This window comes from Corvus hawaiiensis, chromosome 26 (assembly GCF_020740725.1).
Source record: "Corvus hawaiiensis isolate bCorHaw1 chromosome 26, bCorHaw1.pri.cur, whole genome shotgun sequence".
Classification (NCBI taxonomy): Eukaryota; Metazoa; Chordata; class Aves; order Passeriformes; family Corvidae; genus Corvus; species Corvus hawaiiensis.
The window spans coordinates 209,344-235,987 of NC_063238.1; the positions used below are offsets into that span (position 1 = coordinate 209,344).

At 37.9% G+C, this 26,644-nt stretch overlaps 1 long non-coding RNA gene across 1 annotated transcript; it reads right to left on the reverse strand.

Moving 5' to 3' along the window:
* Positions 1-1,082: 1,082 nt before the first annotated feature.
* LOC125317377 lies at positions 1,083-23,177 on the reverse strand. Its single transcript, XR_007200039.1, has 3 exons — positions 22,880-23,177; positions 6,916-7,124; positions 1,083-5,974 (listed from the first exon to the last, which is right to left on the reverse strand). It is a non-coding gene; the product is annotated as an uncharacterized LOC125317377 (long non-coding RNA).
* Positions 23,178-26,644: the final 3,467 nt, after the last annotated feature.

Genomic DNA, 26,644 nt, shown 5'->3' on the forward strand with positions numbered 1-26,644 from the left:
TCCCCAGGGGGTACCTTTGAAAGCCCTTCAAATAAATACCTACCTTTATTTCCTTATTCTTGTCTAGTCTCTGTCTTAGGTGGCCTCTCAAGGCATCAAGAACAACTGCAGAAGAAACTCTAACTCATTATTACAGGAAAGTGCTTTCACTGTGTGGTAGGATGTTTTTCCTTGAGAGTTCCTTTAGCAGTGTTAGACAGGAGGCCAAGATTCTGATAATGTTCACCATGACTTGGTAGAGAAGATGGAGCAGATAGAAATGTTCATTGATATATGAGACAAGAAACGCTGCCTCAAGCATGCCACTGAGATGACAAAAGACAGAGCAGTTAAATGATTTTGGTGTTTTTCAAGCTCATTGCCAGATGGAGAGAATAATACTGAGATCAAAGGGCTTTTGAATATTACCAGTCCAGCATTGAATAAAATTGTCCTTAACAGAAAGAGGTCTAGAGGGAGGTAAGTTGGAAAGTAACCAAAGTCTCGAGTTTGTAAAGCAAGGAGCACACTGCCAGAAATAATCTTTGTTTTTAATTTCTCACATAACTCAAGAGTACAAAATTGAGACACTGTGCATACTGCCAAATGGTTTACATTTTATCATATAGAATATATTGTATATTTTTTACTTAGAATATTCTGCATATAATGCAAGGAAAGTGAGCTTTTATATGTTTTAAAAATCTGATGTTAAAATATATGTCCTACATAACCGCCTCTTTTTTGTGCCTTAAGTAAATATAACTCTTAAGATACAACATGTTCTGGTTTCCAGAATACTATTGATTTTTTTAAAATTGAAAACACAGGATGATGCCCTTGAAAAAGCTCATACTGCAATAAAAAAAAAGTGGAAAGGACAAACAGGATCTTGATAATAATATCAAGGCATAAGCATAATAAAAATTATTTTAATAGAAAATGAGTTTGTTTCTTACATAGATGATAATTTCTTTTACAGTATGATAGAATAAAACAATAGTCTTTAAAAAATCTGAAGAGAGAACTCAATTTATTAACATAAAATAAAATATTACAATACATTAAATTAAAATGAATAGTTGAGGTGAATATGTTAAAGACATTATATCACTGACTCGCAGATAATAGTCCAATTTGCAATTAGTTCCCCTTGGGCCAATCTGCTTGATAGTCAAAACCGCATACACCTATGAATGTATTTATGGGATAACAATATTCCTCCTAATATTATCTTAAAATGGATCAATACAAATTAATGTCATTCCTTCGCCATGAGTTGTACAAGTCTTTGAAGCATGTTCTAGCTCCTGTTAAGAGTGCACATAAACACTCCAAAGAGTCAATGCATTTTCATGGTCAATGTCATAAATCCTTATGTGGTGACCTGGTTATTTCTGTTCTTTCCATGGCTTATTTGAGTTTCCTCATGTTTTCATAGGGACACTGGAAGACCAGTGCCACATCCCTTGCTCTGAAGCCTATCTGTTCAACTTGGGCGATCACAGGGTCATGCTTGCACCACCACTGCCATTGGAGCATCTGCACAACCATGGGAACACACATGATTTTCCACCACACCAAGGTCAAGCATTCACTATATGTTTTTGTTTTCTTGTTTTGGGAGAGTTTTATCGTTGTGTCTAATATCAGTGCATTACTTTTGAACTTGAGCAGCTTACTGTTAAGTGTCATGGGTAGATCACAGAAAAGTCACTAAGTCAGAGTTATTTATATAATAAATGTGTACACAGGAGGGGCAGATAGGCATAGAACAGTATAAGCAAACAAAGCCATGTGCAGGCAAGGTGAGGTGCATGCATAACACAGCAGGTTTCACTGGAAAAGAGGTAGAGTCCCCAGTGGTGATAAACATGAAGAAATACTGCATGTTTTCTCACTTGTATGGTCCTGGACCCCAAATGAATCATCACTAGATCAGGTTGGTTTGTTTATTTAATTTTTATGCCCAAGCAGACAAAATAGAGAGGGCAGTTGTTTAGAACAAAGAAAGAATGGTTGAAAATGCCAGGCTAATGCATTGTTCGTGAAAGGGGAGTGAAAGCAGTCCTAAAGACAGATATTACTGGATGTTCTGCACACAGTCACACTGGTAATTGTGATACTGATTGGTGGGCAGCCATCAAACTCAATATGAGGTTATTTACTGGTTGGTGGCTGTTTGCTCATAAATAGCATCCTTCTTCTGAAACTTCCTTGAAACACCTCACAGGGCAGGAATGTCTATAGTCCATTCTGTAGAGAGGAAAATGAAGGTATGGAGCCATGAAGTGACTAGTCCAAGGCTGTGGACTGTGCTGAAAAGGCCCAGGAAAAGATGCAGATCAGCTGGGTCCTGATTCAGCCTTTGACCCTCAGATGATTTTTCTTTTTAAAAATATTGTATCAAGATTAAATCAAGCCAAATTATTTACCAGTGCTTTATATTGCAAGTAATCGTTATATCTTATTTCTTGGAGACTTCCACATGGACAAGCCCACTGTACAGTTTGTCAGAGAGCTGGCACATGAGCTGGGTTACTGAGAAAAGCCTTTTAAAAAACAGCACCAAGGATATAGTGGTGTGGTTTTATAGTCAGCATCTCTTTTGTAGCTTACTTCTCCATCCCTTATGTGCAGTGATGCCAATTCAGGAAACACTATTCCTCTTCTTGGGTTTGCTGTCTCAGGGATGTCCCTTCTCTGGTTTTATTGTAGTTCCATTGCCAAGTTTGCTCCACCAAAAGCCTTACAGCAAAGTGGTGTTGCTGAGCAGCTGCTCTGTGCCCAAAAGCCCTGCTTAAAGAAAAAGTAACAAAATAATTTTATTATTGCTGGGCCAGCTTCCCCCTTGGGCCCAGTTGCACACCGGGTCTTGATTTGTCTGACAGTGGGGTAAAACAGTTCATAGGAAGCCACCAGAGTCCTTCAGCAGCGAGCCAGAGCACCTCGATGCTTCACTGCTCTTATGTATGGTCAAAAAGTGTGTGTTTGCCACAGTTTGCAAGGACAGGAAAACTGTCAACCAGAGCTTGAGTCCTTGCTGAGCCTTGAAGCCACCTCTGGTCAGGGAGCCAAATAGGAAAGAAAAGTTTGACATTCAGGGTCCCACCTCAAGTCATGAGAAAGCAGGCGGAGCCTACCCACACTTGAGCCATGAATGATAACAGGGAATTTGTTTTCTTTTATTTATTCCACCTACAAGCCCATCTTTCAAAGGAGGACGGAAGTGGTACAAAATCTTAATTCTCTGGGTCTATGATCCCAGCCCCAGAGCATAATGTCTGCAAGGAATGTCCCATAGATTAAGAAACACCTAGAATTAACCAATTTTTTTTGCACATATTCCAGATGCTTTATACAGCATTTGTTTTTTACAATTATTCAGTGTAAATCTGCAGATACATGAAAATTGATGTACAACCAGGAGACATGGAAAAGCACCTGAAAAATGTAAGATGCACAATATTGCAGGGGAGTCTGTACTGTGTAACGGAGCAGAAATCCCTGGTGTATTACTGAGCTAGTACTGTTAACTGCAGTTGGTGGCATGTTGCGTTCAGACTAATTAGCTGGAAAGCAGTTATGCTGTTTCAAAACCTTACCTAGTGTTTCTTCATGGTGCTATTATGTGCCTGTGAACATGTTGGCTCAAATATCAACCACTGCATAGCATCAGCTAGATTTGCTCCTAAATATGTTGGGTTTTATAATTTTTTTAAAATACAGTGTCCTTGTGCTGAACACTTCATGGAACATTCAAATACGAAGCTGCATTGAATTCTATCAGGAATGATTCATTATCTCATAATATAGGTACGGAATACTTTGAACAAATAGTATCAGTAATTATTTCTGGTGAAAGATTAGGGGTTTATCACTGTGGGATAATGAGAATGCTAAGAAGCAAGCTTTATTTTTTTGGAAAAAAATGTGCAGTTTTTTGTTAGAAAGCTGGGGCAAGAAGGAAGGAGGGGACATTCAGAGGTTTATCACTGTGTAATAATGAGAATGCTAAGAAGTAAGATTTTAGTTTTTTGGAAAAAAATGTGCAGTTTTTTTGTTAGAAAGCTGGGGCAAGAAGGAAGGAGGGGACATTCAGACATTGAAATATGCTACATTGGTTTTATATCTTAGTTTATTGCTGTTTAGCTATCAATTGGCAGGCTCCTGTGCTTGCCATGGGCCTTGCTTGCCCAGATGTGTATTAGATCTCAATGTTCATCAGCGGGCAGTTCTTGCTTTCGCTCCTTGCTGTAGTGTTGTTCCTGGGAATATTTTGATAACAGCAGTGGTGATGGGCCTGGGCTGGCAGGTTGCCAGGGCATTGCTGCTGGTTCTGTGCTGCTGTCCTGGACAGGCTGGAACTCCAGTGTGAACTTGAGTCGAAGAGACCATCCCCTGTGGATGAGACACTCTGCATCTGCGGTTGCGTCTGTGTTGCAGCAGGGGTACCTCTGAAGGGGCTGTGGCCCAAGCAGAAGTCCACGCGGGAGAAGGTACTCTTGGAAGCATCTGTGGTTGTGGATGATCCATGCTGAAGCAGGTGCAGCTTGTAGCACAAGTGGCTGTGCATGAGGTCGTGCTGGAGCACCTCAAAGCGTGTGGCCATGGGTAAGACCACGACAGAGCAGGAACACCCCTGGAGGGACTGCATCCAAGGGTGAGGCCAGGTTGGAGCAGGTTTACTTCTGAAAGGATTGTGGCTGTGGGTAAGGCCATGCTGGAGCAGGTCTATTTCTGAAGGCATTGGCCCCTGGAGAAGGCCCTGCTGGAACAGGTGCACCTCAAAGGGATGGTGGCTGTGGATAAGTCTATGCCAGAGCAGGTACACCCCTGAAGAGACTGTGTCTCACAGACAAGGCTCCACATGGTGCAGCTGCCCCCTGAGGGACTACAGTCTTTGCACATTCAACTCAGATTATCCAGCTAGGAGAGCTTTTGTTTCAAGGTGCTATAGAGCTGAAAATCTTGTTTGTTTTTACACAAAATTTCTGGGTTTTTTAAACAATAAATTTTCCCTGCCCTTCCTGTTCATTGCAGCCTTTCCTGAATTCTTCTTCAACCCCAAATAAATATTTGAATCACTGCAATTCTTTAATGGCTTCCATAGACTTTTGGCCCCAAGGTGAAGGACAAAGGGATGGACTTACATCATCTCAACGATTTGGGTGGAAGCAAGTAAGCAGGGACTTCTGGGCTACCTTTCAGGTCAGAAGCACACCAGTACCAGCTGTACCTCAAATGGGACTGTGAGCATCTGGGAGGTACTATCACATCTGTGCTTCTGCCTGTCAGCTACTTAGACTTTATGCTATTATGCACGTCCTGTGTTCTTCAGCCCTGGGACAATTTTCAAAAGTCAGCAGCAGAATTTGTGGTTACTGCCTAATGGGTAAATCTGGATTGCATTTGTAACAGTACTTTCACATTAAAACTTTTATCTAGAAAGAATGACAGTTGGTATTTGCTGTGAACTTGGAGAGGATGGATGATTCTTCCTTCATGACATCCACCTATTATGTCCAATCTTATAGGAAGCTAGATAGAATTATAGATGCAATAGTAAGGGATGCTTTTTTAATAAATTAAAGTAATTTGCATAAAATTAGTTTGTGGGCAATGTATTGTAGGTGACTCTGAGTGTTGTTTGACTAGGTAACCTGAAAATAGTTATTAATAAAATTCAAATAATCGTTTCATATCTTCCCTGATAAAATATCTGTCTTCTAGAAAAGCCAAGCTGAAATATGGATAGACATACATGCTGGTTATATGGTATGATTATATGGTCATTCCATGGGTATTCCATTACAGGAACATCACTGATTAAAGTACTGACTCAATTTTATTTTGATATCCTTATATTATTAGGTCAGTTAATGGTACGAACACCAAGGAGTCACCTTCTTCTCATCATATCGGTCTTATTGTCCTCATGGGATATTAAATTTAAGGTGGAGTCTGTAATGTCTGTGGGGTTTCATCGTATGACCTACAAATACAAAAACAGAATCTATAAAATGTATAAATGACAGTTATGTTTATCTTCTAGCTAATTGGAAATAATTATGTGAATTAGTATGAATACATTATTCTTTTCCTCTGTTGAAATGTGACCTTTGATCTTTGGTAACTACTCCCACGTGAACAGCGCAGCGCAAACATCAGAGGATGGTGTAAAGTTTCTCCCTCCTACTGCTCTGCAAAGCCCCTTATTTGCCTGCACAAATATTTTTTGAATGTTTCATATATTTGCTCTGGCATGCATTTTGCATATTTTTGCTAGCAATTTGACTCCTTATGTGTATGCTTTAGCAAACATATTCAGAGCTTGTTTAGAGCAGGTAAACAGGTGGAAAACCACTAACCTTAAACCACTTTATACCAAATTGCTGTGCGTGGTCCTAGCTCCTCAGCATCAGCACATCTGAGCAGACCTCAGGGCTTTATTGTGATAGCCTGCTTGGCGCAGATACGTCTGCCTGCTGCAGATGTACAGGTGTGGGACTGCCCAAGCCCACCAGATTAAGCTTGATCCAGTTCCCAAATTCTTGCTCCTTCTCACAGCCTCAATCTCAATGGTTTTCAAGCTGTATAGATCATCTTTCCAAAGACAAATTTGATTTGAATCACACTGGCATATTTTTGGCAAGGGTTCAGAACCTCATCAATCTTTATCAAGCATGAGAAAGAGCCACTTATCCAGACAAAATGACAGCCACCTATATGTGCTTTGCTGCCTTAGCTGATTGCTGGGCGGTCACTTTGGGCGGTCACTTTGCGCAGTCACTTAGGTCCAAGGGATACAAAAGCACTTCCCTCTCTCTCAGCTAAAAACTTTTCCCAAAACACAGAGCACACTCTCACTCCAGTAGCAGACACTAGGATCTCTCTCATTCTCAGTTACCAATGAGACACCATCAACATGATTACCTTTTTTTACCTTTACAGTGATACCCCAGCATCAGTCTTCTCAGAAACCTCCTCCACGTAAATGCATTTAGTTTGCTCCCTCTGGTATGCTTCAAAATAGAGAAATGTGTGTATCCAATGCAAAAGCCAAATCAGTACAAGAAGTCTTCTTTGGCTTCTTAAGAATCACAACATTAGTAGAATGTAAAGAAAAAACACAGGCATTTCCCCTGGGGAGAAATAAAGACAGAGGAGCCACACGTGAGCCCAGTACTCATGTTGCCTAATGCAACTTTGGAAAATGATTAGACAGGCACAACACTCAAATGTGAGAAGAATGGCATATTTTTTTTTAATTGTCAAATACAAAAAATGTAAAAGATGCTTTAAATTTAATCTAATTAACTTTTCTGGGGGTGGTGTATTGGAAGCACAGATTTATTTTAGTTCCAGTGGAAAAAAAGCATTATGTCAGTTTTACTTAGAAAGACACTCCCTAATTTATCATACCATAACCAAATTAAGCTTGAGAACTACTAATCAGTAGGTGTCTATTATACAGCAAAGCATTAGCCTTAGCATGCACAATGCCTTCGGCATTCAACAGGGCATATACTGGAAATAAGAATTCCTTTGTCATTTGGCCAGGGAAGCAATGATCTTCATAGTTCATGATTTGTATAATAATCAGTTAAAATAAGGTGTGTCATGGGCAAAAGCTCAGGAAAAATTAAAGTTCTGGTTCTTATTTAGCACCTTTAACTGCTTAAATACTTGCAAATTCCTGAAAACACTGACAGCCTATTCATATAACAGTTTCTCTTTCTGCAGTGGTTCTGCTCCCTTCTCTCTCCTACAAAATACGCAGCTTCTAAAGAAAACTGGAAACCTCCAGTCACACTTAGTTTACAAAATTCCTCACATTCCAATTTTTTTTTCTAATTCCATGTATGCACATATGAACTTGTTCACAGGTTTATGCACAACATTAACTCCTTGGTCCTATTTCCACTCTAGCATGACAAACAGGTCAGATCTGTGAGCCAGACATGTCCAGTGAGCTCTAGCTCACCTTTGGATACCCTCAGGAGGCACCATGGCCCTGAGGGAGCTCTCTGTTCCCTCTTCCTCTCCCTCCTTTCCCTTTTTTCCACAGGAAGAACTGATACATGTGCTATGGACAACATTATTTGCAAATTGTGCCATCTTGTTACACTGCTTTATATGCTGCTTATTTAGAGCTATTTACACTAAATAAAGTATAAGCTATTACAAACACTACTTATTTAGTGCTTACTTAATCCCCACCCATATGAGTGGAGTTACTGGGCATGCAGGCTATGATAGTCCACATGCATTTGAGTTCAAGGTCAGGTAACTTATTCTTAATTTCCTTACACAGTATTTGCTACAAATTACAACAGCATTTTGCTATTAGATAATAGCAAAAAAGGCTTCACTAGTGGTATGACACCAAATGATAGAGACTACTCATACACTTTTTTTCCATGTCATCATTTTACTGAACAAAAATGTACTAATAATTGACATAGAATAGCTAATAGATCAAATTTCAGACCATCATTCATATGCTTTCTTCACAAGATACTGCATTTAACCATTGGGGATTAATCCATATTAACACCCTCCATGAAAGCTAGGAGGTCTCATGATTGCTCTGATTAAAACTGTCTTAAGCATTTGCAAGTCTCATATAACACACAAGACCCAAAATAGAAATGATCTCACAACTGAGAGTTTAAAGTATTTAAAGCTTTTATTTATTTCAAATAACATTATTTCTCCATCCATGCCAAGGCTGTATTTCTTAGGATGAACCCCTGGTCTAATGGATCAAGACAGTCTCATGGACCCCTTCCTGAGATCCCAGGTAACTTCTACTTCCTCTTCCAAGCTGATCTCACTTACAGAAGTTGTTCTGATGACATCATGAAGAATTGTTTTGAACGTGCTGTTTTCTGTAGCACTTCAAGAAAACTGTACTCTTGCCAAAAGCCCAGATGTAACACCATGAGGAGAACACGCACATAAACACAAATGCAAAATGGCAGGAAGAGTAAACTATTATCATTTGAATTCTTCTACATCATATTGTTGAACTGAAAAAAAAAAAAGACATATTCTGCTCAGAAAGTGACAGAAAGTGCCATCCAAAATATAGTAATACAGTAATAAAATATTTTTCCAATTATGTAGCTCATACATTGGAACTGAGGAAGTAATTAATTCATTGATTCATATAAAAAGAGGTAACTTTGTGGTCTTCTAATCTGATACAAATAGCCAAGATCATGTGCAAACTGAAAAAAGGGGAGAATCACACCTGGAATCAGAATTATCTGAAAATATCTTATTTGATTTACTACAGCTTTACTTTTACTCTGCTAAAAATTCATACAAATCTTTCATTGGTATCAAAAGTATTCAGTGCATTTACATTTCCACACATATTCCATCTTCCTGAAAGGCTGAATCCTGCAAAGCCACAAAACACAGAAACAGTTTCTGTTTACCTATTCATGGGAGTTATAACCACACAATAAAGTTAATTGACTAAAATGTTGTTTTTATGGAGGGAAAGAGGATACTTGGCTAATGACCTTAAAGAGAAAGCCAGTCTTTGGTGGCCTGTGGTTATGCCAGAGCATCCTGTCCAGTGACCCAGTCAGCCTCTCTCCATGCAGTGATAGCCCTTAATAAGTGGATGCGATATTTCATGACAGGTTTAATACATTGGACAAGACACAACATTAATAGCACAACCTTTCTGATCCTAGTAAGAGCTCACATAATCACTCATACATATTTATCTTTCCTCTACTAAAGTATCTGCGTCCCAACTCATGCATAATGACGCCTTCCTTACAAATGCATTTAATTGATTAGTTGATGTTTACAATATTAATAGAAGATGAAATGTTCTTCAGATGTCCTCTTGAGTGAAATTGTTAGTCATTCCTGAGTCAGTTCCTGGAAATTGTATTGTCCTCCAGGAGAATTTTTACTGAATTTTAATCTCAGCTTTTATAGCCAAATTCAAATATTTATGCAAATTGACTGCTTAGCTTACCTACCTCTTGAAAACTCTAGATGTGGTACATGCTGGTACTTTTCAGTACTGTCAAGACATTTCTAACAGGTAGATATAGAAATACTAGATATAGCAGAGAAGAGAAAAAAATCTTATTTCAAATGAGAGCAAACATAGGCAGGACCAGTGTCCCCACAATCTCAACTCCTAAAAGGAAAAAATTTGTTTAAATACAACGTTGATAAACATTTTAACAAATGGGCTGCTAGTACTGGGAAATAAATTTTATCTTCTCTACAGAGTCCTTGCTCAAATAATTGAGTGAGTCTCCTCAATGTTCCAGCTGTATCATTAAAAGGAAATCCAGGAGAAAAGACTGAACAGAGCACTGCAACAAGAAACAGTACTGTCTCTGCTTGTTTAGCTTCAACTTGGTGCCCAGGACAGAGTTATTGTCTCTACAAAAATGTTGTTGTTTTTCTTTGCTAATCCTCTGTGTAGCTATGACAAGGACAGATGATTGCAATAAATCTTTTGTCTTTTCTTATTTCAGACTAGAGCAGCCTTGATCACAGTTAATGACTCATAAGCAAATAAAGGTAGAGGCCATCTTTAAAAAAAGATCTCTGAAAGTGATTTTTAAAAAATGATGATAGTTGGTGCACTCTTAAATGAGTTATTTTATTGTATGTGGTGTAATGTTTCACACATTTTGGTCATGATCAAAATAAATATTTTTAGTACGTTTCATCATAATGAAGTTAAAACATTGAGCCATCTCTACAGTATTGTGCTTTTGCCTATTCACTGAAATTGGTTTTAATTAGAGCTCAGCATGAGCTCAAGGTCTTGGAAACTCCTCTCTGCTTCTAGGTAACAAAATTACATTCACGTGTAATCTGCAGTTTGTCAAATATCTCATAAAATCTGTGAAATTGTTTTAGATGCTGTAGTGTGCCATACAAAATAGCTGAGCTTAGGTAGTGTCTTCTCTAAAATGTCTACCAGCCAAAAGGTAAACCAGCCTGACAGGTCTCTAGGGCGGGGACTTTTTGTGAATAATTAGCCTTGAGCAATGAAACTCCAGAGCCACACCTGGGCTGAATCTTTGATCTGTCTTTATACAGCTAGAACCAAGTCAGAGAGTTTATGCATTATCTTGATGTTGCAGGTGATAAAATCTTTACTCTTGCATACATACTGCAACAAATATACTTGTGTGTATATGTATACATGTATATCTATATACATGTATATCATATATATATTTATATAGTAAAAATGGATATTAAGGATCACTATTCAATTATGTTTTTTCATTGTTCATTCTGGTATGGCTTAATCACTTTTAGGATTTGTTATTTTTTCCTTTTTCATGTAAAAGATGAGACTCAATGACACATTCTCTCTTGATAGCATCAGAACAATATGTACAACAATCAGTGTGCTGACAGAGCAGAATCTTTACCTGACCTATTTAGTAGGCACAGTTGTCAAAGGCTGTAAAATAAATCAATCATTTACAACATAGTTTGTTTTTTTTACACATAATACCCATTTTTTCATACAAGTTTTATTAAATAACAGAAAGAGTCAAATTGTCTCATGTGTCTGATCTAGCTGCATGTGGTCTTTATTGGACAGTCTACAAGAAGTGTGAACACAATGATAACCAGTTTGTCCTCCATTTTAATCCTTGATGCACTTCCAGCTCTACCTGTGGCTTTGGGCAAATCCCTGAACTTCTCTGTCTCTCTTACACGTGCAATAAGGACTATAATAATAATGAATTAATTGGTTATTTGTTTGCCATTCTGAGGATTGTTAGCTACATTCTTCTCTTGTTTATACTAATGTAATATCCCAAATGAATGAATTTGTTACTGTAATTTAGAAAAATTCAAACACAGATTGTAGCCTCATGCTTAATGTTGTACATCTTTTATATCATTAGGTTCTGCAAATACAGATGGGAACTGCCCGTGTTTTGAAAACTGTCAAGAATAAAAGACTTTGCTTCTTCTGCCCTGTGTAGCTATAATTGTTTCTGATTAAAAAAAATAATAACTGTGCATTCAGCTAATAAACTAGACTCAACACATTGTTGTGAGTGTTAAATCTTTGCTATCTGTAGTCCTTCAATAAAATCAACATGTGTCTGTATGGCTGGGCTGTTGAACTTGTTTTAGTCACACTCCTCACATAAATATTTACTGAACTGATGTGGTTGATACCACTAAGAAGTAACCATCTGACTAGTGGACAAAACATCAGGAAAGTACCTCTGAATTGTAGTTCTTTCATATGTTATGGAGTGTTGAAGTCAGGCTAATTTGAACACTCAAAGAGAAATTCAAGATGAGGGCACTTTATTTTCATCTTGTTTTCAATATTGATACATTAAAAGAGTAATGTTTGTTACATATTCTGACAATTTATTGAAATTAATCTATTTTAAAAGAAAATATTTATCAGCTAGATTAATTCAGAATAATAAATAACCCTTCCCTTCTATATTTTGCAGGAGTTTTAATCAAGTAAGTGCTTTACAGACAGGAAGAAACTGCCTTTTAGCAATGCTGTCTGAGTATTTTGTAATGACTGTATTATAATGCCTCTGATGAAAATACACTAATGTCTTTCCTTATAGAAAAAACAGAGTGGCATATATTCCTATTTTCAGGTAAAAATCATGAACATGCATGTATTTCTCTTCAACTAAACTTTTACGTGGCTCTAGCAGAAACACAGCATGGTTTATTCTCTGATGTCAACTATAGAGAGTTCCATACTAGGCTTAGGTTAAATGTCTAAAAAGGGATTAAAAGAATAATAATGCTGCTTTAACACATTAACTTTCACTTTTGTTTAATAGATAGTTTCTAAATTAATTTAATTGTTCTGCCCATTTTTATCTCCAAAAAAAAAAAACAAACCCCAAAACAAAAGGCACTACTCTGATGACCAAAACCCCCTGATTTTCTGATCCCATTTATGCCGGGACACCCTGAATGGAAGACTTTCCCTATTTTTAGACTTCAAGAAAGCCGTGAATCCTTCTTCTTGCACCCTCTCCTCAGCAATGATGGCTCCACCAAATGGACTCTCAGGTTTGGGACTTGTCAAGTAAAAGTTGAGCCAGGAGGACACCCTGGGTGGGACCCTGGATTTACATTCTCTCATCACCCAGGTTTGTTTTTGTGCTCAGACTCGTGGCTGATTCTCTGAGAAAGTCCAACAAATCTCACATCTAATTGAGGTTTTAGTCAAAACCTCAAATAGCATTGGTTAGCAATGTTTACAGTGCTGTGGTTTCAACTACAGGCTGAGTAAACAAATATTTAATGGGCAATAAAATTTTTAAGATCCTTGAAAAGCAGGGGAATGTGGTTTTGCTTGGCTGCATGCTGTGTCTCATGCTGAGATACCAAGCAAAATGTTCACTATGTGGTTTCTTTTTAAGACCGACGCAAGATGGTTTTGGTAAGCTGTTATGGGGCTAAAATTCACTTAATTTGGCATTTTAGTTCAGGACTCGTATACAAGCACTCTAAAAATTTTGCTAACAGCGTTGATGGCAACAGAACTGGAGGACCAGGTGATTTTTCCAGCATGTAGCTCAGCGGTAGAGTGGTACCCAGTCTCCTCATTAGCCTTATTTCCAATCACACTTTACAGCTCTTCTTATAGTCCTCTGTCCTTCTGTGGGTGTGTTGTGCTTCCCTATATCTCAAGTACGGTTTCAAAAGCTGTGACTCCAGCATGAACTTTTCACTTGCATGCTTAAAGAATCACTTTTTCTTTCTGTTTTTCCTTCCCCCTCATTTGCCCTGTTCTGCCTAATCCCAGACTACAACATTCTGTGTTAGTATGACACATGCTCCAGTGAGAATCCTGAACAAAACACAATTCCTGCTTTGTTATGTGTTTGACAATGATGGTGTCCATCCGCAAAAAAATCCCAATGGGAAAAGATGAGAAACCTCCATAATCTATAAAGAACAAGATAACAGGTGTAAGAATTTCTTCTCCCCTCAGATTTCTCACAGAGTCAGCAAGACTGGGCCCACATTTGGCTGCTGTAATTCACGGTTGGGTGCATTAGCCAACATCCACTTTGGTTGACATTACCACGCTGGGCTGTGAACTGCTATGCCTGAGGAACTGGTTCACATCCACTTCTGTGACCCAAACGCAATCAGAAAGGTGGGGCAGGCATCCCTAGTGCTATCCTTCTAAGATGTCTCAGCACCTTTTTTTTTTTTTTTTTTTGTAGCAGATGGTGCTTGTAATTATAGAAATGGCCAAAAAATAGACACCACAATAGGAGTGAGAAAATACGGGAAAAGAGATTAAGGTTTCAGGCTTCAATGTAAACTTTACCTTTTACTCTAAATAAAACAGAACTAGTTAAACAAGTTAAGCTGTTACTTTGTCCCAGCTGGTTTTTCTGTAAGAGTGTGAAATAAGATTCGCCTTAAAAAGGGCAGACTGTACCTCCCTCACTGTGGTTAGCTAGGCCACACTTCATGGCTCTCTTCTTTACATATTCCCTTTGGTGTAATGCTGTGATCAGCTCTATAAAGAAGCAGGCAGAGCTGATTGTCAAGCTCTGCTGATGTCTGCAGATGAAGGCTTCTGAACACTCACAGTAGGCTCACGTTTCACCTCTGTGGTGGTAAAAGCTATTCAAGCTTGCCAACTGAAATATTTGTGACATTTTATTTCCTTAGCTGGTTATCACCTTCAGACAGTAAATGCAGCATGTTGGTCACCCAAGTTAGTTAAAATTAGAAATATTTTTATATTTGTTTGAAAATGTGTCTTTTACATACGTATTTTGTATATAACAACATACATGTGATATACGGGCAATACACGTGAATAAAAATCAGAAATATTATAAGTAAAAGATTTCCTGCATTGTTAAATAATGCCCACCTGAAAAAAAAAAAAAAAGGATCTGCTTCGATTGGTGAGCAAGAATGATTTGTTCCAGAAGTATTTCATGCACTTTTTTCATGAACGGGAAAGATTTCTTCCGGAAATATTTCTATGCAGTCAGGCGAACAAAAGGTCTTTGTTGTTAACACCATTTTATTGGGCTATTTAAGACTGATAAGTAGATTGTATACTAACACTCCTCCCACTCTGTTCCTCAGGGTAAACTCAATCTCCAAGTTTTCACTAGGAAAGCACACAGATCCACAGCCAGATTTGTCCTAGCCCACCTGAGGTGCCAGAGCAAGGCTTGAGGTACATTAGCTGCTCTGTCACCTAATTGCTTAGTGTTGCTTAGTCGTAGGAGGAATAAAGTTTTACATTGCATGTGCAGAGGGCTAGAAACTCTGGAGAGAGGGCTAGGAAAAAACAGAGAGCCCTCAGCAAAACACACAAAGCTGCTTCTCTTGTCAGTATGATTCCAGCTTCCCTAAAAGTTAAAGTTCACAGAAATAACAAGCAAGGTATGTAGTTATTTTTGAAAGAATGGGTACTATAGATAGCAGAATGATCATATCCCTTCAGAAAACAAATAAAAATTCAGAGTTTCTACAAATGCAAAAATTATGATACTGTAACTTTTTTATTATATTTGGGATTGTGCATGTAGTTCACAAGTGTGGATTTTTTCTCGATATAACAGACACAGAAGCCCATCAAATTCTCTGTGCTTTTCTTGTAAGCTGGCAATTTAAACTGGCAATAAAAACATGATGAAATGCTTTATTCTCTTTCTGTTGCTAAGTAGATAATGGATGTAAAAACAAGCTCACAGTTGCAGTCCTTTGTGTAGTGTTCTCACTGCTTCATACATTTTTTCATGGTATAGTCAATGATAATATTAATTATTGAGAATATATGTTTGTTCTTTAGTATATAGAATCATTTCAATACAATTTTTTGTTGTATTAGAGATTGCTGGTCAAAGTTTTTTTACATAAACTTGAAAGTAATCAATTAAGCTTGCATTTACTGCAGGAAATACGACAGTTTCTTTTATGTTTAGTTATTACTTCCTTCCAGGTATTCAAAAGATAAACATGCCTGTCAAAAATTGATTTTAGTGTTTGTCTGGTTACAGTCCAATGGTATTTCAGTCCTTATCTGTTGTTTGATTACTCTTTATTAGCCTTTAAGAAGTTGTTTCTCTGTTGTTTGATTACTCTTTATTAGCCTTTAAGAAGTTGTTTCTCAGCTGAGTCTCCTGGGACAGTTCTGAGGCTTGAGGTGCTGTCTCTTATTTCCAGTCATATTGCTAAATAAAAGATTTGTTCTCCAAATGTTACAGCACATTCACTACAAACTGAAGCCAAAAATGGTAGGTGGCACAAACATGATCAAAGACGAAGCCTCTCAAGGGGTGACAAAGTTTAGAATAGAATAGAATAGAATAGAATAGAATAGAATAGAATAGTTCAGCTGGAGGGGACCTACATGGATCATCTGGTCCAGCTGCCTGACCACTTCAGGGCTGACCAGAAGATAAAGTGTATTGTTAAGGTCATTGTCCCAATGTTTCTAACACACTGTCAGGTTTGGGACATCAACCACCTCCCCAGAAAGCCTGTTTCAGGGTTTGACTACCTTCTCAGTAAAGAAATACTTCCTGACATCCAGTTGGAACCATCCTTGATGCAGCTTTGAACATTATCTGACAAGATCATAAACTCTTAATGTGTTGTATCATATATTTAATATTTCATTTAATTATGGTCAACAAAGATGGTTTATTCCCATGCAAGAAATTACTCTTAGGAAAGAGTTAATTATGTGCAATATTTTATAACACATTTTATATGAACAATAGTGGCTACTTTTGACCTTACTTTTAGTATAATTAGTCAGAATAATGCATAATGAACAATTCTGAGCCAACTAGGACCACTGTTGTTCACACTTACTTTATAATCATGATCATGTGGTATGTCATTGGTCATAGTAGTCATAGTAATTTTTCAGGCAAGAAATGCGTGTAAGGATAAAAAGGAAGTTGTCTCCAGAAAAATTTAACTCCTTTTGCAGTATTCCAAAATATTTTGATTGACACAAAATGACCTCCAGAATAAAGAGCTGTAGCTTAGGTAGTCATTTTTTTACTGTGGAAAGTGTGCAGAAAATAATTACAGTCATAGACACTTGTAATATGAAATATATAATTGCTGCTTCTCACTTTATAAATGACTGTACAAGGAAAGACAGCGGAGAGAGTAATGGAGTAGAGAGTAACTACTTAATGGCACATTCAGTGAACAACTGTAAGAACAGTGGGCCTTGTTTCCTAATTGTTTGCACCTTTTTTCATCTGCATCATACTGCTGATCTTTTTGAAACAGGTCTTGGTAGCACTGATAGTAATGATGTGAACTGAGAAACAAGCCTACTCACTATCCTTTAAAAACATTAATATGCATGATGGAACACACTGGATTGCATGCCAGTTAAGTAGAAAGTAACTTGTCAAGACTATTTTTGGGTGTTTCCTTGGACTGTGTTATTCAGTCAAACCTAAGCCACAGGCAGTATCTTGTTCTCTGTTTAAAGACTGCATGCCATAAGCTTCTGCAAAATCTCTGAAGTTCTCCAGAGCTCGTTGATATATTTCTTTGCTATTTACCATATTTACACCCTATCAAACCACATGAAATCTGAAGAAGACAACTTGTCCTTTTCACTGTTTATGTTTTCCTTGTGTGTAACACTTTCATATAACCATTCCCCCAAAGATCATACAAAATCCAACTTAGATCTGAAACACTTGGTTGTCCTTTGTGCAGTTAAATTAAATCCAGGAGGAATGATTTAGTGATCCAAATCTACCTCCAGGCAGTTTTGCTGACCCTTATTTATCCTTTTTCTTCAAAAATCCAAATGAAAACAATATTATGTATAAACAGTAAATGTATTCCACCTTCAGAAAACTACAAAGACTGAAAACATTTTTTCTGCTTTCTTTTCCTTCCTTTTTTCTTTTTTAGAGATATTCAGAGGTGTTGTACTTCTAAACAAGGCTACCAGGTACTGAAAAGAGCAAGGAATGCTCTGATCCCTGCGTAGTGGAATGCTATGAAACCCAAGCTGAAACATGCAAGCTGCTGTACAAATGCTAGCAGCAATTTACTAACGTGATTTCCACATACTCAGGTACTGCCACATTCAACCCACATCAACAGATGCAAACACCAAATACACACTCAAGTTTACTACTAGAAAACTTGTATCTATGGAAACAAATTCTTTTTAGTGCTGCCACAGTAAGTTTGCCTTCAGTATTATTCAGCAATACATGTAGTTTTTAAATTTCAGAAAAGGTAATAATTTGACACAAGTTATGTAAAAAATATTCTGCTTTTGCATTAAAAAAGACTTACTTTTACAAATATGAGTTGGACAATGGTTATCTAAGCAACAAATATGTAGAATAGGTTTTAAGTTTTTGAGGATCACAAGCTAAACTGGATCCAAGGCTTTCAACTGCTGAAGAAAAACAGCCTGTAGGAACAACAAAATTATTATTATCCTGGTAACTCCAATATATAAACAGAAGCACTGTTTGTAAGACCTAGAACCAAACTTTCTGACTTCCTAATCTCTGATAAGGCTTTATTCATGTGGGATGTTTGTAAGATCCTTACACAAGAGATACGGGATTGATCAAAGGCCTGGAAAACTTGGCTATTGATAACAGTTTGACAGAACTTGTGTTGCTTAGTCCAAAGAAGAAAAGACCCAGAGGAGGAATCATAACTTGTTCAAAATTGCTGCAGGAAGAGGAGAGTAGAAGAGGAGGAAGGTAATTTCAGGACAAGTGAAACTGTGAGAGGATCCATGGGAGTGTCTCTATATGAAGGCAAAGTGGTCTGAGACAAAACAGAGAAAGACTTTCTTCCATGATATTTATAAATATCTCTCAGCCCCTCAACGTGGGCAATGTGCCTGCCCAGCTTTGTTTCCCTACCCTCACCTTGCTGGACCATCCCACCCTAAGTGCCAGAGAGGTGGAGTTTTCCAAGGGCACCACTGGCCCCACTTGACATGGCAACAGCTTCTAGTCACTTTTCCTCACCTTGTGCTTTGCTAAAAATTTTTTTAGCCAGGCCAAAAGTTATCTCTTGGTTTTGGAAAAAGAAAAAATTTGCACAGTAACTACAAAATGTTTCTTCCTATTAGAAGATAATAGAAAGAAAATGGTTATTATTCCAAAGGTTTTATAGCTGATTGGATTCCTCTGCCATTTCCACCTTCATTCACACTATTTTTCTTAAATTCAGTCATTAAAAAGAGTAAAAAACATGCTGTTACACCTGAGGTGCAGTACTGCCACAACAGAAGTTGCAGTCAAATGATAAAGGAAAAGGCAATACTTGAAATCTTACACTGTAATTTATATTTGTTTCAGATTCAGAAGGGGAAATATTTGAAGGTGATGTTGCATTCATTTATTTACCCCATCAAGGCTCCTTGATACCCTCCTATATCTGTCTCACAGTTCTCTCAAGACAAAGTAGTTGATGCCTGATAGCATCCTCCCTTTCTTTTCTGGATCCAGGAAAATTCCTACTGAAGTCACAAGAAAAAACCCCTCTGACTTGAGCATGAAGTTAAATTGGACTTTCTTGGGTTTGTGGTATAGTCTTGGACAAGACAGAAACCCTCTGTCCCATAATTAATTTAACTGCATGTTGCCTTTCAATACTCTAAGAATCCAAGTCACTAGTGCATTTGGAGTGTGCAGTTCTTTCACGCTGCATTTCAAGCAATTCAAAGCAAAGTCTTATTTTAGGTGACTATATATATTTATAAAGCTGTGATCATCAGATGTTAGAGGCATATAAAATCTGTAGGGTACGCAAGGATATTCCAGAGTTGTTGGGGTTTTTTACTATATTATCTCGAAAATGGAGAACATACTATAGGGACTGGTTAAAAAACAATAATCATTGTTTTAATGATATTTACATTTTTTTCCTTTATAATAACTTTAAAGTTATCATATATGGATGCTGTAATACTGCTTTAAATTAAATTTCTAGAAACTGAAAGTAAGGAAGGATGACTTCTACTTTTGATAAAAGAAAAAATACCTTTCATAAGCTGAAAGCCTTTTCTTCTGATATTCACTAAGTTTTGGACAAAGAAGTTCCAATTTGTAAGAAGATTTATAGGAAAAATAAGTAATTTTATATATATATATATATATGCACTTTTTTTTTCAGCTGAAAGACAGTTTAAGGTAAAGGGAAAGAACTGAGACAATACTTGCTTACTAATACAAGCTGAAGCTTTATGCTATAAAGATCTCATTGATCAGATCAAATAGAATCAGGCTTGATGACCAAAAAGTATCTAATTGTTTTTACAATGTGGACCAGGTCTGTTTGGTTAGGAGGATGTGAGAAAATTGGTTAAGGAAATATTTAATCCTTGTTCCCAGGCACCCGAGGTAAGTATCATAACCAATCCCTGAAATTTAGGTAATGTGGGGAATTGTCTGGGACTCATCTGACTAAATCATGTTTTACTACAGCAACACAAACATATGAGCTTGGGCTTTTTAATAGTCAACAGAGATCTGGCCAATAGTTGATGGATATCTCATCCTAAACTCAATCCCTACATTTGGTCAGATTAATATTGCATTATGTGGCATTGATTGTATTTACTTCCACTGACTACAGATGGTGTCTAGGTGACCCTGGGTTACCTTGTGTGACTAGCTCAGATGTAGACATCTACACCCCAGACATCAAAAATTACATAAATTAATATTGGTCTTTTGGTACTGCGAACAGTGTTTTCGTAAGGTTCACTCGTATATCAAACAGAGCTAATACAAGTGCACGAGCAAGGCACAGTTTAAAATAGCCAGCTGATTAGGTTATTTCTTGAAATAGGAAAGACTTTGGGACAATCCTTTGTTCTTAATAAGTCAAAACAAGGAATGAAATCAGCATATTTTACATTCTATCAAAGTCTACTAACTATGGGGCTACCATAGTTACTATTCTGATGTGAATGGCCTTTAAAAAAAAAATTAATTCCCCTTTTCATTCCAGTGTGGTGCAGGACTCATCTGAATATCTCTAATAGTTCACAGGGATGAAAATATTTATTTTGCACATTTCAGTTCCATACCATCTTTCTGCTACAGTGTGTGCCTCCAAAGCATAATTGAACATTGAACACTTTTAATCCAACTGGTAGAATGCATTCACAGAGTGGGGCTTATTTAAAAGGGGTTTTGACTGACTGTAATTTACACATTCATATAGCTTTTTGCTATCTGCTTAACATGGCACACCCTTACCCAGTCCCTTGGCACACTAATTAAACCAGCCTTAGATTGCCCTAGAACTTCTTACCCTTAGACAACAAAGGATAAATTCAGAGATGGACTATCAAATGAACAGGGAATTACATAGGGATATATTTCATTATATTCAGTGGGGATATATATCAGGGGATTCAGTGGTTTACATGCCTGGCAAATTAGCTAAACTAAGATTACCACCAGAATTATTTCATTTTACAACTGCAGTTACCTTAAATTTACACAAAACTTAATTCCTGAAGGTGGCAGTATCCTGGCTAAACCTATACACAAACTTCAAAGTATGCAAAACCCTAGAATATGACCATGAAATTATAAGTGTTAGTTTAACAGTAGTGCCACATATGACCTTTTAACACATATAACTGGGAGTATGCTCTGTGCTAGCAGTTGTATTTCCCATATTTTTCTCTTGAGCTGTAAAACTTAAAAAGAACATTTTTTTCCACTTAGATGTCTTTTAGCATTTCAAGCTGCTCGTCTTCATTAACTAATGTAAGAATTGCATACAAGAAATTATGCATTCGGAATATTTTTGCCTGGTTCTTGGTTTTGCAAAGGTTATTCTACATAACACAGGGAAAGTAAAAGCAGCCATAACACAGAAGTTTTGTCTTCTCTGTACACCTTAAAACCCTCTTCATAATGTGAAATGAAAACTCTAGCGAGTCTCTATTTGTCTGCAAGGGGCTTTGTTTATTTTTGTTGGGTTTTTTTCCTCCACTTTATTCCTCGTAGTTACTACCTATGCCTGTGTAGACTGACTGGTTACAAAAAAATAAGGGATAAGGGTTTCACCCACCCATGTCTGTATATATACAGAGGCATGAATCAACCATTTTTACATAAGCAAATTTTTTTTAATTGCCTTTAGTAACACACACAAGAGATCATCATGAAAACATGGGAGAAAAGTTCCATTAAGCTTACAGATTATGGGATAAAACTTTTCTTTGGCTAGACTCATATCAGAAAAAGCCTAGAAGAGTTACACATTGCTGTTGCAAAGTCTCTGGGATAGCCAGAGGGAAATTCACTCTGTCCCCAGAGAAAGACAAGCTCTACTTCACCCCCATCTACTCAGAAAAAACAGGCTTTTCAGAGAGGGTAAGTCCAGGCTTTCACATTTGGGTAAGCAGGGCAAACCACCCCATGCAGGATGGCATTGCTCTGTCAAGGTAAAGCAATATGTGGGCACATTCCCTCATGCTTCCTCCTGGAAGAATTTACATCATTCCTTAGTAATGGCTACACCTAAATGTTGCAAACTACCCCCTAGTTCTTCTTGGCCATTTTCTGGTATGCAAAGCATATTTTCCAGTCTGACAGGACCTTCTCCCTGCTGGAGCACAGGCTTTTGGTTGTCAGGTTCCTGGAGCAGAAACCTTCAGACAGTGTTCTGTATTTGGGTTTCTGCTCCAGGAACCTGATGGCTGAAGAGAGTGGCCTGGATTCCCTGCACCTCTCCCAGCGTGCTGCTCCCTCAGAGGCACCCAGCAGCCATCCAGCTCCATAAAGCACATACCATTTCATTAGAAAAAAAAAGCACTTAGGAGAAAACGTCTTAAAAAATGTTGAAATAGTATGAATAATACTTAGCTTACCTGCTTGTCATGGTTTTTTCCACATCAAAATCCTTTAGAGGGTTTGTCTCTGTCTTGCTCAGTCTTACATCTCTCAGTGATGAGATGGGTAAAATGCCTTTTCTGTCATGTCAGAAGCAAGATTCACCACATTTTCAGCTTCTCCATCTTCTAACACTTCCCAAACCTGACCAAACTAGTCTAAGCTAGTCCTACAGGGCAATACTTCAAAAGGGTTTTTTTCTGCTTAATTTTAGTATTGCAATTTACCCTCATTATTTTTAGTTCCTGCAGAAAACATTCCCTGCGTTAACAGATAAGTGAGGAGGACTTAAACCATCAGCTCTGTAAAAATGTGTATATAACCTCAGTAAAGTCGGGATAGTTGCTATTGAATGTGCTCTGCAATATTAGCACAGGTGAAATGACACTGGTGCTGTTATTTGTGCTGGGAAGTTTGTGATGCAGGATTTCACTCCAAAAATTTTTTTTGTCAGTTCTCTCTGGCAAAAATGCAGCTGATAGAGATCCACTGCATTACCTCTGGCCCCAGTCAAGGTAAAATTCTGCCAAAGCAGAATTAGCTCATCCGTTGTGTGGTTTCATGACTGTCAGTATTATACCTGTGGTTTTGTTTTCACCTCGGCCACTCTGCCCTCCAGACATGCTTGGAGATGGAGATATGAAGACAACATGTTGGAGTTTATAGCAAAGAAAACTGGAGTAGCTGAGTGGCATTACCTCAGCTGATTGTTATTGACCTGCCATTCTTAGTAATTACTAGCATAAAAATAATTATTTCAAGGAGAAATATATATAACAAAGAGCAAAGTTAAACTGAGTGGAAATGAGGCCTGTGACTTCCTTCTGTTTCTGAAATAAGCTTAGACTTGTAGAAGAGCCCTGAGTGTAGCAGGGAGTATAGACTGGGCTGTGCCCACACACAGTAGGGTCAATCACTAGAATAGAATCCTTCCTCTGCACCCTTCTGCAGGGGCAGCTTGTCTGTGTCCTACCTCTGTGTCCACTCATGTCTGGTGACTGTCACACAAAGGGGGGAAGCCCAGCTCTCTACTCCTCCTTCCACTCCTCTCTCACTAAAGAGCGATACTTTCAGAAATCTGTTTTCTCTCTACCTTGAGCTTTCACTGAGGCTATGAGTAGATAAGCCATAAATACTTTACAGACCATTCAGATCTAGCTGAGTGATATGAAAGTTTGTCAAGTTAGCTGCTTAAAGGCTTTTCCAATGATTTATTCAAATCCTTGTATTTTTAAATTAATTTGAAGTTTTGCCTCTTTCACATGCCAGATGAAACTCTGCCCCTGTACATGATTTGGCTGGGGTTGAGTTAGTTTTCTTCGTGGTGGCTAGTATGTTTTGGGTTCGTGCTCATAATATTTTGATAAGTGGAAGTTAATCTAATTTATTGGAATAAAAAGTCAACACAATTGCACAATGAAGCTTTTCCAGCATTCAGAGGTTAAAAGATGTCCAAGGCTGTTTTAAAAAATGGTAAACGGAAATGTGCATGATATCTTAGTCACAAATAGAAAGCTTTACCTTTACACCTCGTTGTTGAATCTACAAAAAATATTCACAATATTTTTCTGACAATATGAAAGTGGCTGGAATTCATCACAGAGATTTTTTCCTGTTAAAATTATAAATAACACCTTATGAGGAAAGATACTGCAAGAATAATGTAACCTTCATATAAAAAAAATCTTTTTAATGCAGATGCTTGTGCTTGATGATCTAATAAACATAAACAGATATTTTCAATTTGTAAATATTTCCTTTTATTAATGTAGAAGTAACAAAGTGTACTGCAAATGTATTTCTGTTTTCAAAAGCATGTCTGTACTGCTATTACGGACTTAGAGAAAACCTCCGTATGAACTGCTTCAGTTGTATCTGAATCGCCAATATTAAGTAGATATTAGGCTTTCATGGGAACTGAGAGCTTCAGAAAATGGCTTTTAAATCAGGATGACTTGCCTTGGGAGTTTACACTGGCTCCCGTCCAAGCAGAAATATCCAAAAGAGCAAATTACACCTCCACACCCAGTTAGAAAGTCTTCAGGTATTAAGTTGTTTGTTAAGTAGAGTCATTGCGTTAGTAATTTTAGCTGTGTTTGTTCTTTGTGGAAGGCAACAGGCTCTTCCAGATAGTTTCAAAACAGCAGGGCAAAACTTGATCTTATTAAAACTAAGTTTCTACATGAACTGTTGTTTCTCGCTTCACAGGTTTCCTCTGCTCTTCTCAGCCAAACTTATTGCTAATGTATCTCTCCCTGTTAAATAATTTTTCGCTAACATTTGTTTCAGAAACTGCCTTAAAAGCCCTTGCTTCAGGGAAAACAAGCAAAATCACAATTTTCACAACTGGCTCATTTGTTTGTCTTTTTAGCCTTGTTACTTTTTATTTCCCACAAATGGAAGAAAAACTGTACCTCTCTCTTGCAGAAAAGTCCTGTTCGTTTGTGGTTTTTTTAAATTTAAAATTATAAGGTCAATAAATCTGATAAATGCTTTTTATACTTCCTTAGATTTCTAAATATAATGTATTACTTAAAGCTGTAGCTCAGTTCGGGTAAATGAATACCGTATTATAGAAGTATGCTAAGAATTTATTTTCTGAATAGGTTTGTCTTCAGAAAGCAAGGGTGACTTAATGATTACAATATTAAAAACTTGTTTCACTTGGCCTTTTGCTGTTGTACTGGGAAATTTCTCTTGGAACTGTCATCTTTCCTCTGCATCAGCGATGAAACTTCCCAGCTAGTTTCAGTGAAGGGCAAGACTTATTCTAACTCACGGAGCCGTAACTGAAGGTAGAGTTCAGTTCAAAGGCTGATATATATGCAACCTACAAGCCCAACTTGTTCCTCTGGCTGCAGGGGACTCCTTGCAGGAGGAGGAAAAGCAGGATTGTGTTTTGCAGAGGGAAACATTGCTTTAACTCTTACTGTATGAAACCACAACGCAACCCAAAGGAAGTCTGCTGTGCAGTGCCTGGTGAAGATAACCTTCCCAACAGAGGACTCCAGTGCAATGCCATGCCCTCAGTCACCTGTGTATCTTCAGGGTGTCTGCAGACTACTGACATAACTTTGTGAGAGATGGAGCTGTGGCAACCAGACATGCAGGAATTGCAAGCACAACTCTTTCAAACTTCCCCTGCCTTGCATACCACTGCAGAATTGCCGTGCAGGCTCCTTTCCCCTCACTAAGGAGCTCAGCTGTCCCTCAGGCTCAGTGACTACTGCTGACACCAGCCAGGGCAGTTTGAATTATGCCAGCTCTCAGGGGTGATTCATCCTTCTCTTGTACATGTCTCAAAGCATGCTCAATATCAGCATATTTCAACTCACACACATATATGACTTCTAAGCCAGAAAAAATCCAGCTGCCATGGCTGTGGCTCATATGGTTAATTTCCAAGTTTAAGAGGCATGAATGCCCCCTTGTTGGCTGAATTTGTAATCTGCAAATGACAGGATAGGTTTTCTTTTGCCCTCTGTGGAATTTCTTGTAAATTCAGCTGCAGCATAGACACCAGAGCTTGTTTTGCAAGATATGCAGAAGTGAGCTGGTAGCATAACTAAACACAGCATAAGCCTTGAGGCTTCTTTTCCAGCCAGCTGTCAAAGCTTTGAAACTATCATGTGTTTAAGGCACTGAAAGGACCACAGAGCATGAGCCTGATGGAATGCATGGTATTCGTTTATCTCTGGAAGTTTACATGTCCTGCTTGATGAATTAGAGCTATAAAGTGACGA